At 47.1% G+C, this 15,122-nt stretch overlaps 1 long non-coding RNA gene across 1 annotated transcript in view; it reads left to right on the forward strand.

The window, feature by feature from the left end:
• LOC143768753 (uncharacterized) overlaps nucleotides 1–14,831 on the forward strand; it is a 64,777-nt gene extending 49,946 nt beyond the window's left edge. The window contains exon 3 of the long non-coding RNA XR_013214008.1: nucleotides 14,667–14,831. This is a non-coding gene — a long non-coding RNA (uncharacterized LOC143768753). The remainder of the gene's footprint in view (nucleotides 1–14,666) is intronic.
• Nucleotides 14,832–15,122: the final 291 nt, after the last annotated feature.

The raw sequence follows: 15,122 nt of genomic DNA on the forward strand, positions 1-15,122 counted from the left end.
TTGTTGCCTGAAGCCTTATAACACACAGGCACAGGAAGATGTGTCAGCAAACCCGGCCAGGACGACAACCACCCCGACACCTGATCCCCTCCATGGCTTCTCTGCAGATACAATGTTACATTTGATATCATTATAATTGATACTTTTTTCTGCAATTTTCTTATAGGGGTTGTAGTGCAACGGTAGAGCACTTATACAGTGAGGAGGCAGTGACCCAACAAAGTTTCAACTCAAAGTCTCGTCACGGCACTAAATGTTCAATTCACACCAGTGTATATCCTTAATCTCCAATTCATAGCACTACATAGTACCCCGTATCCACCGGATAGCAGTCGGGTACATATACTCTGGGTTACACAGACACTACACACGCTGGTCTACCTTCAAGACCTGTTTCCGTGGGCGACTGCACTGCCGTGTCAATGTCTCTTTACTCACAGCTTTTTCACGGTACACAATATCCCTCCGTTTGTAGCCATTACACACATCAGTCCTCCTCTGACCTGTTACCGTGGGCGACTGCACCGCTGTGCACGCTGTGGGTGCCAAGTGTCTCAGCTCCCCTGGCTGCTTGGCTCTGTTTGCCTGTGTTGCCTCACACAGGAGCTCTGCAGAGCTGACTGCTCTGTCCTCTAGCATCCACCAGACTGATACTGACTCTGACCCTGACAGTGACACACCCAAACCCTTTCCTGCAGGGCTTTTAACAAAGAAATCTGTGGCCTCCAGTCACATGGAAAACCCAGACCTGGAATGAAAAACTACATGACTACCATCCTGCAGTCTGCTTCACAACACAACATCCCAGCACAGATTTTCCCCACATCCGCCTTGGACCCTAGCATGTCCAAGACTACACTTATTTTTATTATTTCTAGTCTGCATTGTAGCCTCCGCTATGCCTGTGACTGCCATGCACTCCTATGGCCTTCATACGCCTCCGTGCGTGTCCTGGGGAGAACAAACAGCGACCCCTACCTGTGACACCGGTCACTGCCTCACAGGGTATTATGCTTACATGATACTGTATGTCCACCTCTAACAACAGAACAATGCTGGGGCTTCATACTGACACTTGTCATGCAATCAATCAGTTTTGCAGTGACTTGTGTTATGTGATTTTTTTACCTGCCAGCAAAAAATATATCTATACAGTATCTAGGTCCTGCACTGACCCCGAGTTCTCCAGAGATGCACTCACTATTCTGCTGGTGCAGTCACTGTGTACATACATTACATGCCTGATTCTGAGTTACATCCTGTATTATCCTCCAGAGCTGCACTCACTATTCTGCTAGTGCAGTCACTGTGTACATACATTACATTACTGATCCTGAGTTACATCCTGTATTATACCCCAGAGCTGCACTCACTATTCTGCTGGTGCAGTCACTGTGTACATACATTACATTACTGATCCTGAGTTACAGCCTGTATTATACCCCAGAGCTGCACTCACTATTCTGCTGGTGCAGTCACTGTGTACATACATTACATTACTGATCCTGAGTTACATCCTGTATTATACCCCAGAGCTGCACTCACTATTCTGCTGGTGCAGTCACTGTGTACATACATTACATTACTGATCCTGAGTTACAGCCTGTATTATACCCCAGAGCTGCACTCACTATTCTGCTGGTGCAGTCACTGTGTACATACATTACATTACTGATCCTGAGTTACATCCTGTATTATACCCCAGAGCTGCACTCACTATTCTGCTGGTGCAGTCACTGTGTACATACATTACATTACTGATCCTGCGTTACATCCTTTATTATCCTCCAGAGCTGCACTCACTATTCTGCTGGTGCCATCACTGTGTACATACATTACATTACTGATCCTGAGTTACATCCTGTATTATACTCCAGAGCTGCACTCACTATTCTGCTGGTGCAGTCACTGTGTACATACATTACATTACTGATCCTGAGTTATATCCTGTATTATACTCCAGAGCTGCACTCACTATTCTGCTGGTGCAGTCACTGTGTACATACATTACATTACTGATCCTGAGTTACCTCCTGTATTATACTCCAGAGCTGCACTCACTATTCTGCTGGTGCAGTCACTGTGTACATACATTTTACTGATCCTGAGTTACATCCTGTATTATACTCCAGAGCTGCACTCCCTATTCTGCTGGTGCAGTCACTGTGTACATACATTACATTACTGATCCTGAGTTATATCCTGTATTATACTCCAGAGCTGCACTCACTATTCTGCTGGTGCAGTCACTGTGTACATACATTACATTACTGATCCTGAGTTACCTCCTGTATTATACTCCAGAGCTGCACTCACTATTCTGCTGGTGCAGTCACTGTGTACATACATTTTACTGATCCTGAGTTACATCCTGTATTATACTCCAGAGCTGCACTCCCTATTCTGCTGGTGCAGTCACTGTGTACATACATTACATTACTGATCCTGAGTTACCTCCTGTATTATACTCCAGAGCTGCACTCACTATCAATCATTACCATTTAGCACTGTATCTGGTACTGTTACTATGCTATGTCTGTGAAGTTGCTGTCCCTCAGTAATGTACGGTGCATTCAGGCGTTCACAGCTGAAGCCTTGTTACAGTGAGTAACTCTCGCTCGCCTCCCTCTTTCGCTGCACGTGGGTTAATATATTTTCAGATATGAAATCTGCGCGGGTCTCCACTGGTAACGCATTGCCAGCCTCACATGCCTTCCAGGGATTAACATTTGCATAAAGATGTCTGATAAGCAATTACTCATTTATTTTTTAAGCTGTGCTGATAATAACATCGGAATGCATTCCGCTGTACAAGTGCAGCATGGCACCAGTGTTTGCGTCCTGCAGAACTCGTATGTTTTTATATAGATTGTATAGTATAAAAATGAGCGGTGCAAGCCCTGCACCAATATCATTCCCCCGCGCTGAACCCACTTTGATATGTACCAGAAAACCGGGCGCAGGGGCATAAAGATACAAAATAACCTCCCATATATTTCTGAGAAAGTTGGGTAAAAAAATCAACCATGCCAGACTGTCACTTGGTGTTTTGGAGAAACAGGGCGACCCATCTTTCCCAGGATCAAGAGTGGTAAGTAGTGATACACCTTACCAAAATATGTTTCTGCGTTCCTGGACAGAATTTCCATTTGCGACTTTTGGAAAGCTGGGTGACAATTAATTTTGCCGTCATTATAGCTTCATGGTAAAAGAGGATGATCACCCAACTTCTCTTCCAAAGTGGCAAATCCAGATACATTATCCCTGCAGCATATTTATAAATCACTAGGCAGGTTTGCCTTTCAGGATCTTTGGAAAGTTGTGTGACAATCCATATGGCCATAGCCAGGAGGGTAGTGTTATGAACCAACTTTTCCAAGCTGCAGAGTATCAAGCAGTCATTCTTCCCTTAATTTCTGCATCACTAGATTAGATTGCTACTCAGGATTTTCAGGAAAGTTGGGTGACACTCAATATGACTGCCTCACGGGGAAATACAAGGAATATTATATTACCCAGCTTTTCTAGGTTGCAATGTAGCACGTAATGACTCTACCACTCCTATTATTACTGCATTGATAGATTAGATTGCTATTCACGACTTTAAGAAAGCTGGGTGACAATATGGCTGTTTTGCAGCTTTTCTGAGGAGTAAAGGGTGTGTTATAACCCAGCTTTTCCAGGCTTCAGAATAGCAATAGATTATACTGCACCCTTAAATTATTTCTCTATTCAGGACTTTACGAAAGCTGGATGACAATATGGATGCTTTTGGGAAAGTAGATGGGGTGGCATCACCCAGCTCTTCCAAGCTACAGATAAGAGTGGCTTATAGTGATACCCCCTCCTCTTCCTCCAATGATTTCTGCATCATTAGATTGCCATTCAGGACTTTACAAAAGTTGGGTGACACTCAATATGGCCATCGTCACAGGACTTTAGAAAAGTAGGGTGACACTCAATATGGCCACCGTCACAGGACTTTAGAAAAGTAGGGTGACACTCAATATGGCCACTGTCACAGGACTTTAGAAAAGTAGGGTGACACTCAATATGGCCACCGTCACAGGACTTTAGAAAAGTAGGGTGACACTCAATATGGCTACCGTCACAGGACTTTAGAAGAGTAGGGTGACACTCAATATGGCCACCGTCACAGGACTTTAGAAAAGTAGGGTGACACTCAATATGGCCACCGTCACAGGACTTTAGAAAAGTAGGGTGACACTCAATATGGCCACCGTCACAGGACTTTAGAAGAGTAGGGTGACACTCAATACGGCCACTGTCACAGGACTTTAGAAAAGCAGGGTGACACTCAATATGGCCACCGTCACAGGACTTTAGAAGAGTAGGGTGACACTCAATATGGCCACCGTCACAGGACTTTAGAAAAGTAGGGTGACACTCAATATGGCCACCGTCACAGGACTTTAGAAGAGTAGGGTGACACTCAATACGGCCACTGTCACAGGACTTTAGAAAAGCAGGGTGACACTCAATATGGCCACCGTCACAGGACTTTAGAAGAGTAGGGTGACACTCAATATGGCCACCATCACAGGACTTTAGAAAAGTAGGGTGACACTCAATATGGCCACCGTCACATGACTTTAGAAGAGTAGGGTGACACTCAATATGGCCACCGTCACAGGACTTTCGAAGAGTAGAGTGACACTCAATATGGCCACCGTCACAGGACTTTAGAAGAGTAGGGTGACACTCAATATGGCCACCGTCACAGGACTTTAGAAAAGTAGGGTGACACTCAATATGGCCACCGTCACAGGACTTTAGAAGAGTAGGGTGACACTCAATACGGCCACCGTCACAGGACTTTAGAAAAGTAGGGTGACACTCAATATGGCCACCGTCACAGGACTTTAGAAGAGTAGGGTGACACTCAATACGGCCACTGTCACAGGACTTTAGAAAAGTAGGGTGACACTCAATATGGCCAACGTCACAGGACTTTAGAAGAGTAGGGTGACACTCAATATGGCCACCATCACAGGACTTTAGAAGAGTAGGGTGACACTCAATACGGCCACCGTCACAGGACTTTAGAAAAGTAGGGTGACACTCAATATGGCCACCGTCACAGGACTTTAGAAGAGTAGGGTGACACTCAATACGGCCACTGTCACAGGACTTTAGAAAAGTAGGGTGACACTCAATATGGCCAACGTCACAGGACTTTAGAAGAGTAGGGTGACACTCAATATGGCCACCATCACAGGACTTTAGAAGAGTAGGGTGACACTCAATGCGGCCACTGTCACAGGACTTTAGAAAAGTAGGGTGACAATATGGCCAACGTCACAGGACTTTAGAAGAGTAGGGTGACACTCAATATGGCCACCGTCACAGGACTTTAGAAGAGTAGGGTGACACTCAATATGGCCATTGTCACAGGACTTTAGAGGAGTAGGGTGACACTCAATTTGGCCACCGTCACAGGACTTTGGAAGAGTAGGGTGACACTCAATATGGCCACCATCACAGGCGTGTGGATTAGGGTTGAGTGAAACGGATCGGACATTTTCAAAAATCGCCGACTTTCGGCAAAGTCGGGTTTCGTGAAACCCGACCTGATCCCAGTGTGGGATCGGCCATGCTGTCAGCGATCTTCGCGCCAAAGTCGCGTTTCGTATGACGCTTTCAGCGCCATTTCTCAGCCAATGAAGGTGGACGCAGAGTGTGGGCAGCATGATGACATAGGTCTCGGTCCCCACCATCTTAGAGAAGGGCATGACAGTGATTGGCTTGCTTTCTGCGGCGTAACAGGGGCTATAAAGGGGCGTGCACGCCGACTGCCATCTTACTTCTGCCGATCTGAGCATAGGGAGAGGTTGCTGCAGCTTCGTCAGAAGCAGGGATATTGTTAGGGAGGAAATATTAACCCCCAAACCGCTTGTGCTGTAGCGATTTCCACTGTCCAACACCACCTTTTCTTTGCAGGGACAGTGGAGGCTAGATTTCTGTGCATCAGCTCTCTAGCTTATAAGGCTCCCTGATAGCTGCATTGCTGTTTGTACGCCGCTGTGCAAACCAACTGCTTTTTTAAAAGCAAAAGTCCTGTTGCTCCTTTCTGCACAGTTCTATTGTTTATTTGTCCACACTTTTGTGTGCAGCAGTCCTTTTTATTGCTGGCTGCCATACTTGTCCTGAGATCATTGTTATTGAGATTGTTATTGTAGCACAGTCCCATTTTTATATATAAATATCTTCCAGCCACTTTCTGCCACTTATACTGTGTAGTGTAATACAGTGGGACTGAATTTTGCAGCAGTGTCCCACACATAAAAAGGGAGATTTATATTGCCACTAAGTGCATCTGCGTCCGTTCTGTTTGGTGTATAGCTGCCAGCCACTTTCGGCCATGTACACTGTGTAGTGTAATACAGTGGGCCTTATTTTTGCAGCAGTCTCCCACACATATAGAAAGGGAGATTTAAATTCACAACAAGTTTACATACACCTTCTACCTTGTTTTACAGTACCATATAACGGTTGTTAGTTTGGTTACATTTTCCCAAGAATGAGGAAGTCTGGTGGAAGAGGTCGTGGCCGTGGGCGGTCATTGCCAGCTGGTAATGATGGTGGTGGTGGTGGAGCATCTGGTGGTAGTAGGAAAAGCAACATAGCACCTAAGGCTCGAGTTGTTGAGCCAACGTCATCGTCTGGCTACACAAGGCCTCGAACGCTCCCTTTTCTGGGAGTAGGAAAACCGCTTTTAAACCTGGAGCAGCAGGAAAAAGTTTTGGCTTTCCTTGCTGACTCAGCCTCTAGTTCTTTCGCCTCCTCTTCAGAAAGTTCAAAATTTAAAAGCAGCGAGTCGCCAGTAGATGCTCCCGGTCAGGAACAAGTCGCTTCCTTGTGTCCTTCACCCAGAACAACAGTGAAGGATGCGTCAGGCGACACTACAGTTTACTCCATGGAGCTCTTTACACATACCGTGCCAGGGTTAGAAAGGGAAATAGTTAACAGCCCATTACAAGATGAATCGGACATGGAGTGCACAGATGCACAGCCACAGCTAGATTATTATGCAGTTCCATTGACTCAGATCACAACATTGCCCTCGCAGTGTACTGAGCCAGAACCTGACCCTGATGAGACTGTGGTGCCCCCTCCCGAATGCTATAGCACCTTACACGGTGACACAGAGGAAGGTGCACAGGACATTGAAGAGGAGGTGATAGATGACCCAGTTGTTGACCCCGATTGGCAGCCATTGGGGGAACAGGGTGCCGCTGGCAGTAGCTCTGAAGCGGAGGAGTATGAGCCGCAGCAGGTATCAACATCGCAACAGCTTTCATCTGGCAGGCCCGTATCTGGCCAAAACCGTGTGTCAAAACCAAAAACAGTTTTAGGACAGCGTGGCCATCTGGTGAAAGTAGCACAGCGTGCAATGCCTGAAAAGGTATTCGATAGTAGGAAGAGTGCAGTCTGGCAATTTTTTAATCAAGATCCGAATGATCAGTGCAAAATTATCTGTAAGAAATGCTCAAGGACCTTTAGCAGAGGGCAGAATGTCAAAAATGTAAATACAACGTGCATGCGTAGACATTTAACCAGCATGCACTTGCAAGCCTGGACTAACTACCAAACGTCCCGTAACGTAGGTGCACCCGCTCTGCATGAAGCTAGTCAGCAACGCTACATTGCTTCCCTCACTGTAAGCCCACCGTTTAGGACACCACCTGCAGCAAATGTGGAGGTATCGTCGAAAGGCCAAAGCACTCAGGGAATCACCAGGTTGTTGGTAGGAAACACTGTATGTAGGCCAACAGCAAGAATACCCTCACCAACCCTCTCTCAATCTGCCATGTCCACCACCACCCCCGCTAGTTCCAGCATATGCAGCTCTCCAGTCCAGCTCACCCTACAAGAGACTCTCATTAGGAAAAGGAAGTACTCATCCTCTCATCCACGTACACAGGGTTTGAACACCCACATTGCTAGACTAATCTCGTTAGAGATGATGCCCTACCGGTTGGTTGAAAGCGAAGCTTTCAAAGCCCTGATGGCCTACGCAGTACCACGCTATGACCTACCCAGTCGACACTTCTTTGCGAGAACATCCATCCCAGCCCTCCACCAGCATGTCAAAGACCGCATTGTCCATGCACTCAGGCAATCTGTCAGTAGAAAGGTGCACCTCACAACAGATGCATGGACCAGTAGGCATGGCCAGGGACGTTACATGTCCATCACGGCACACTGGGTTAATGTGGTGGATGCAGGGTCCACAGGGGACAGCCATAGTGGGACAGTTCTGCCTAGCCCACGGTCTAGGAAACAGTTGGCTGTAGGCGTTCGCCACCCCTCCTCCTCCTCCTCCAGCAGAAGTGAAAGCTCATCCACAGAGCGCAGTCGCATGACCACTCCATCCACAGCTGCCAGTGTTGCACACGAGGTGTCCCATTATGGAACAGCTAGTGGTAAGCGTCAGCAGGCTCTAGTCAGTGATAACGGAAGGAATTTTATGGCTGCCATAGCCCTTTCAGAACTGAAACACATACCTTGCCTGGCTCACACCTTGAACCTGGTGGTGCAGTGCTTCCTGAAAAGTTATCCGGGGTTACCAGCCCTGCTCCTGAAGGTGCGAAGACTTTGCTCGCACATCCGCCGGTCGCCCGTACACTCCAGCCGTATGCAAAACCATCAGCGATCATTGAAGCTTCCCCAGCACCGCCTAATAATCGACATTGCAACAAGGTGGAACTCCACACTGCACATGCTTCAGTGTCATGGTTCCCAATGGCAAGGGAACGTAAGAAACATATAAATAACGAACGAGCTCTCGGGTGATGGAAACTCGAGTTGACCGTGAGCTAAATCTACCACACAACTAATAGTAGCCAGGGAGCATACCTACGGCTTCCTAAATGCCACGCGCCAGCCGGAGGACTAACTACGCCTGGTAGAGGAAGAAACAGACCTGGCTTACCTCTAGGGAAATACCCCAAAAGATGATAGCAGCCCCCCACATGTAATAACGGTGAATTAAGAGGAAAAGACATACACAGTATGAAAGTAGATTTAGCAAAGAGAGGTCCACTTACTAGATAGCAGAAGGATACAAAAGAGGACTTCACGGTCAACTGAAAACCCTTTCAAAAACCATCCTGAAATTACTTTAAGACTCCTGTGTCAACTCATGACACAGGAGTGGCAATTTCAGCCCGCAAGAGCTTCCAGCTACAGAGAATTACAAAAACTGCAAACTGGACAAAAGATACAAAACAAAAGGACAAAGTCCACTTAGCTGATCAGCAGACTAGTAGCAGGAACATGCAACCGAAGGCTCTGGTTACAATGATGACCGGCAAGGAAATGACTGGAGAGCAAGGCTAAATAGGAAACTCCCAAACGCTGATGGAAGCAGGTGAACAGAAGCAGCAAAGTGCAAACAAGTCACCAATACCACCAGCAACCACCAGGGGAGCCCAAAAAGCGGATACACAACACTTCAGAGGCTGTGCGAACAGAGGCGTGCTGTAATCTATTTGTGGGAGGATACACATACACGGGCAGGCAGTTGGATGGCAGACATGGAGTTGTCAGGTGTGCAGTGGTCGAAGCTACAAGACCTCTGTCAAGTCCTTCAGTGTTTTGAGGAGTGCACACGGCTGGTAAGTGCAGACGACGCCATCATAAGCATGAGCATCCCACTAATGCGTCTGCTGATGCAAAGTTTGACGCACATTAAGGAGCAGCCGAAGAGGAGGGAAGCCTTGATGACAGTCAGCCATTGTCTGCTCAGGCAACTCGCCTGGACGAGGTGGCGGACGAAAAGGAGGAGGAGGATGGGGATGAATATTTATGGGAGGAGGAAGCTTCTCAGGGGGCAATAGAAACTGGTGGCGTTGCAAGGTCAGGTACAGGGTTTTTGCAGGAGACAAGTGATGTTGATTTGCCAGAAAGTGCTCCTCAACCCAGCACAAGCAGTGATTTGACACCTGGAACATTGGCCCACATGGCTGATTATGCCTTGCGTATCCTAAAAATGGACCCCCGCATTATCAAAATGATGACCGATGACGATTACTGGTTGGCCTGCCTCCTGGATCCACGCTATAAAGGGAAATTGCAAAATATCATGCCACATGAGAACCTTGAGCAAATATTGGCTACCAAACAAGCAACTCTTGTAGACCGTTTGGTTCAGGCATTCCCAGCACACAGCGGCGGTGATGGTTCTCACACGAGCTGCAGGGGGCAACATGGCAGAGGTGTTAGAGGTGCACAAATCAGAAGTGGCGTTGGACAGAGGGGTTTCAAAGTGACAGGAGACAACATTTGTCCAGTATGGTTACGAACTATTTTTCCTCCCTTATCGATGTTCTCCCTCACACGTCATTCCCCTTTGATTACTGGGCATCTAAAATAGACACCTGGCCTGAATTGGCAGAATATGCATTACAGGAGCTCGCTTGCCCAGCTGCTAGTGTGCTATCAGAAAGAGTATTCAGTGCTGCTGGTTCAATACTGAGCGAAAAAAGCACTCGTCTGGCTACCCAAAATGTTGATGATCTAACCTTCATTAAAATGAACCAATCATGGATTTCTAATTACTTTGCCCCACCTTCCCCTGCTGACACGTAGCTTTCCTGTAAAAAGGTCTTGCTTTTGGCCTCCTCTTACTGACTGCTCCAATTCCTCCATTTGCAGCTGCTGAATGTCCACCATAGGCCATTTTTACACCTCCCTAAATGAGCTGACTCCCCCCACGGGGCCGTGGTCACCACTTGGCGCAAGCACCCGTGCGAGTGCCTTTTTCCTGGACAGGTGGGTGTGCCCACTTTTGGCCGACGGCAGTGGCACAGGGTCCCTCATAGTACAATGAAGTGTCTCTGGCGGTGGTGGTGCACACCCGACGTCAGACACACCGTCGTAATATGAGGGGCCCTGGGCCAGTACTGCCGCCCACGAGAGAGTGCCCCCCCCCCAGCTCAAACAGTGCTCTACCACTTGCAAAACTTACCTCTCACTGCTCCACCACTGTTTAGTCTGTGCTGTTAAATCCTTCAATGGCACTGCCAATACAAATTTGTTGAAATGATAGTTGATAGTAAAAATATACAGGGGCCCTGCCCTCCATTTAGACCTGTGAATACTGTGCGCGAACTACCACTGTCTGCTACTCAGCAGAGGAACCCACCCCTGTACCTAGCTTTGCCACCTTTTTATTTAGGAACTTTTTTTTGCAGACATTTAGCCCACTTTACTATTTTGGCCAACTTACTGTGTCAGCCACTTCTTCCAGTTGTCCTCCACCGAACAAAGCAGTGCCGCCAGTTTACTCCTGTTACCAGTTTAGAACTGTATTGAGCCTACTTTTTTATTTTAGGCCTGTCTGTCTGCGCCACTCCTTGCAATCGTCCTCCGCTGACCAAACCAATGCTGCCTGTGTACCCCTGTAACCTATTTTAAACTGCATAGAGCCTACTTTTTTTATTTTAGGCCTAGTAAGTCTGCGCCACTCCTTGCAATCGTCCTCCGCTGACCAAACCAATGCTGCCTGTGTACCCCTGTAACCTATTTTAAACTGCATAGAGCCTACTTTTTTACTTTAGGCCTAGTAAGTCTGCTCTACTCCTTGCAATCGTCCTCCGCTGACCTAACCAATGCTGCCTGTGTACCCCTGTAACCTATTTTAAACTGCATAGAGCCTACTTTTTTATTTTAGGCCTAGTAAGTCTGCGCCACTCCTTGCAATCGTCCTTCGCTGACCAAACCAATGCTGCCTGTGTACCCCTGTAACCTATTTTAAACTGCATAGAGCCTACTTTTTTATTTTAGGCCTAGTAAGGCTGCGCCACTCCTTGCAATCGTCCTCCGCTGACCAAACCAATGCTGCCTGTGTACCCCTGTAACCTATTTTAAACTGCATAGAGCCTACTTTTTTATTTTAGGCCTAGTAAGTCTGCGCCACTCCTTGCAATCGTCCTCCGCTGACCAAACCAATGCGGCCTGTGTACCCCTGTAACCTATTTTAAACTGCATTGAGCCTACTTTTTTATTTTAGGCCTACTACGTGTGTCTGCGCCACTCACTACAGCTGTCCTCCACTGAACAAAGCTGAGCTTCAATCTTCAGGCTTTCGGCCTATATTTTGAATATATGGGTTGGACCCGTAGAAGTGCAATTAGCACGAAACGGCCGTCGTCCTCCTGCACTCCCCGCACCCCCCACACTTCCAAGTATGTGCCTGTATTAAGCTGCACATGAATTAAACACTTCGGAACAGCAAACTGGTGAGTGCCACTACTTTCTGAAACTTCCTTTATGAATCTTCGTATTGCAACACTTATAGGTATTTGTGCACCATAAATCCAGTTGCTCCACGCTTGACCGCACCTGAATGAACCGTTGTGATTAACAGTCCTCTGGCTGCGATCTACGTGGACCTAGTGCCGTTCCCCTTCCAAGGATTCTCACGTTGAAACTGCATTTGGCCTACTAGTTTGGTTGGACCCTACTAACGGTGTCTGCCGCTCCTTGCTTCTCTCCTCCACTGAACAAAGCTGAGCTTCAATTTTCAGGCTTTCAGCCTATATCAGATATTTAACTGCATTTGGCCTACTTGTTTGGTTGGGCCTACTAACGGTGTCTTCCATTGCTTGTTGTTCTCCTCCACTGAACAAAGCTGAGCTTCAATTTTCAGGCTATATCAGATATTAAACTGCATTTGGCCTACTACTTGTTTGGTTGGGCCTACTAACGGTGTCTGCCGCTCCTTGCTTTTCTCCTCCACTGAACAAAGCTGAGCTTCAATCTTCAGGCTTTCAGCCTATATTTACAATATGAAACTGCATTTGGCCTACTAGTTTGGTTGGGCCCTACTAACGGTGTCTGCCGCTCCTTGCTTTTCTCCTCCACTGAACAAAGCTGAGCTTCAATCTTCAGGCTTTCGGCCTATATTTTGAATATGAAACTGCATTTGGCCTACTACTTTGGTTGGGCCTACTAACGGTGTCTGCCGCTCCTTGGTGTTCTCCTGTGCTTTTCTCCTGTGCTTCAATCTTCAGGCTTTCGGCCTATATTTTGAATATGAAACTGCATTTGGCCTACTAGTTTGGTTGGGCCCTACTAATGGTGTCTGCCGCTCCTTGCTTTTCTCCTCCACTGAACAAAGCTGAGCTTCAATCTTCAGGCTTTCAGCCTATATTTACAATATGAAACTGCATTTGGCCTACTAGTTTGGTTGGGCCCTATTAACGGTGTCTGCCGCTCCTTGCTTTTCTCCTCCACTGAACAAAGCTGAGCTTCAATTTTCAGGCTTTCAGCCTATATCAGATATTTAACTGCATTTGGCCTTCTTGTTTGGTTGGGCCTACTAACGGTGTCTGCCGCTGCTTGTGGTTCTCCTCCACTGAACAAAGCTGAGCCGCAATTTTCATCCTGTTTCGAATATTAAACTGCATTTGGCCTACTTGTTTGGTTGGGCCTACTAATGGTGTCTGCCGCTGCTTGTTGTTCTCCTCCACTGAACAAAGCAGTGCCGCCTGTTTACTCCTGTTACCAATTTTGAACTGCATTTGGCCCACTTTATTATTTGGCCCTACTAACTGTGCCTGCCACTCATTACAGTTGTCTTCCACTGAAGAAAGCAATGCCGCCTGTTTAGTCCTGTTACCACATTTGAACTGCATTTAGCCTACTTTATTATTTGGGCCTACTAACTGTGTTTCCTTCTCATCCTGCCCATTGCCCAGCCACTGCTAGATGAGTCTGCTGGTACATTGACCAAGACCACTACATTCCCCTTGCACATTACACAGCCAGAATCTGACCCTGCTCAAAGTCAGGTTCCCCTTCCCGCATACTATGCCACCTTACACGGGGACAAAGAGGAAGGTGCAGATGAAAGTGCAGGTTCCTTCATCAGGTGGGGGGGCATACTCGTTGGCGACGTCACTGGCACAGGGCCCCTCATAGTACGCAAAAGTGTCTCTGCCGGTGGGAGGCGCCCCCGCCGTCCAACACACCGCCGTACTTTGAGGGGCCCTGTGCCAGTGCCAATGCGAACGAGTGTGCCCCCCCTGCTTGCTCAGGATCACAGCACTTGCAAAGTTGAAATACTTACCTCTCCCTGCTCCACCGCCGTGACGTAGTCCGCGTTTCCTGGGCCCACGGAAAACTTGAGCCAGCCCTACCCCCCCCACAACTTTAGCCAAATGACCCCCAATTTTCAATGCCTAACTATTATTATAAGGCAAATTAATATTGACAAGCTTAAGTAACAAGAATTGATGCTTTTGGCATTAAAATGGGCACTGTAGGTGTTTTCCTGTCCTCCACTCACTGCCGACTTTGCTTCCCCATTGACTTGCATTGGGTTTCGTGTTTCAGTCGGATCCCTGACTTTTCGCAATAATCGGCCGATTTCACCCGACCCGACTTTTGACAAAGTCGGGTTTCGCGAAACCCGATTCGATCCTAAAAAAGTAAAAGTCGCTCAACTCTAGTGTGGATGAATGGCGGGATAAAGAAAAGCTGGATGACACTTAAAAAGAGGCCAAATATAATAATTGCATATTTTTCACTATATGATTATGTTAAAAATAAATAAATATTTTATGAAAAAAAGGTGGAAACCAGTTTTCAATCGGCTTGTTTAACTTTTTTTTTTTCTTTTGTTTCCTTTTCACAAGGTTTTAACAAGGTGACAAAACCCATCAAGGAGAGTTACAAAAACCCTGAGCTGTTCTCCTGCTGCTTCAAAGGCAGGCTGTCCTCACCCAGATGGCCCTCCAGGGTTGTAAAACTTACAAAAAATAAATAAACTAAAGGGTCTGGTGCAGGGGGCTGGAGTTTACATGGCCCTCCTGGTCCCTTATTTCCCCTAAGTGACCTCAGACCCAGAGGAGAGCAAAGAATGGAAAAATCTACGCCAGTCTTGCGGCCTCCCAGGATTTGCATCATAATATTTTGTCACAGGAGTTATTTTCGGATGCGGTGTTGTGCGCTGCACCCAGGGGGGCCGAGGCGTGGAGCGGCAGCTTTTTTATCAATGTACCATTCTCCGTCTATGGAGGCTTCATCTGCAGTTCGCTTGTTACTTCTGCTGCAGTGGAGTAAACGCTACAAACAGATCTCAGATGGCGAAG

This window comes from Ranitomeya variabilis, chromosome 4 (genome assembly GCF_051348905.1).
Source record: "Ranitomeya variabilis isolate aRanVar5 chromosome 4, aRanVar5.hap1, whole genome shotgun sequence".
In the NCBI taxonomy this organism is placed as follows: domain Eukaryota; kingdom Metazoa; phylum Chordata; class Amphibia; order Anura; family Dendrobatidae; genus Ranitomeya; species Ranitomeya variabilis.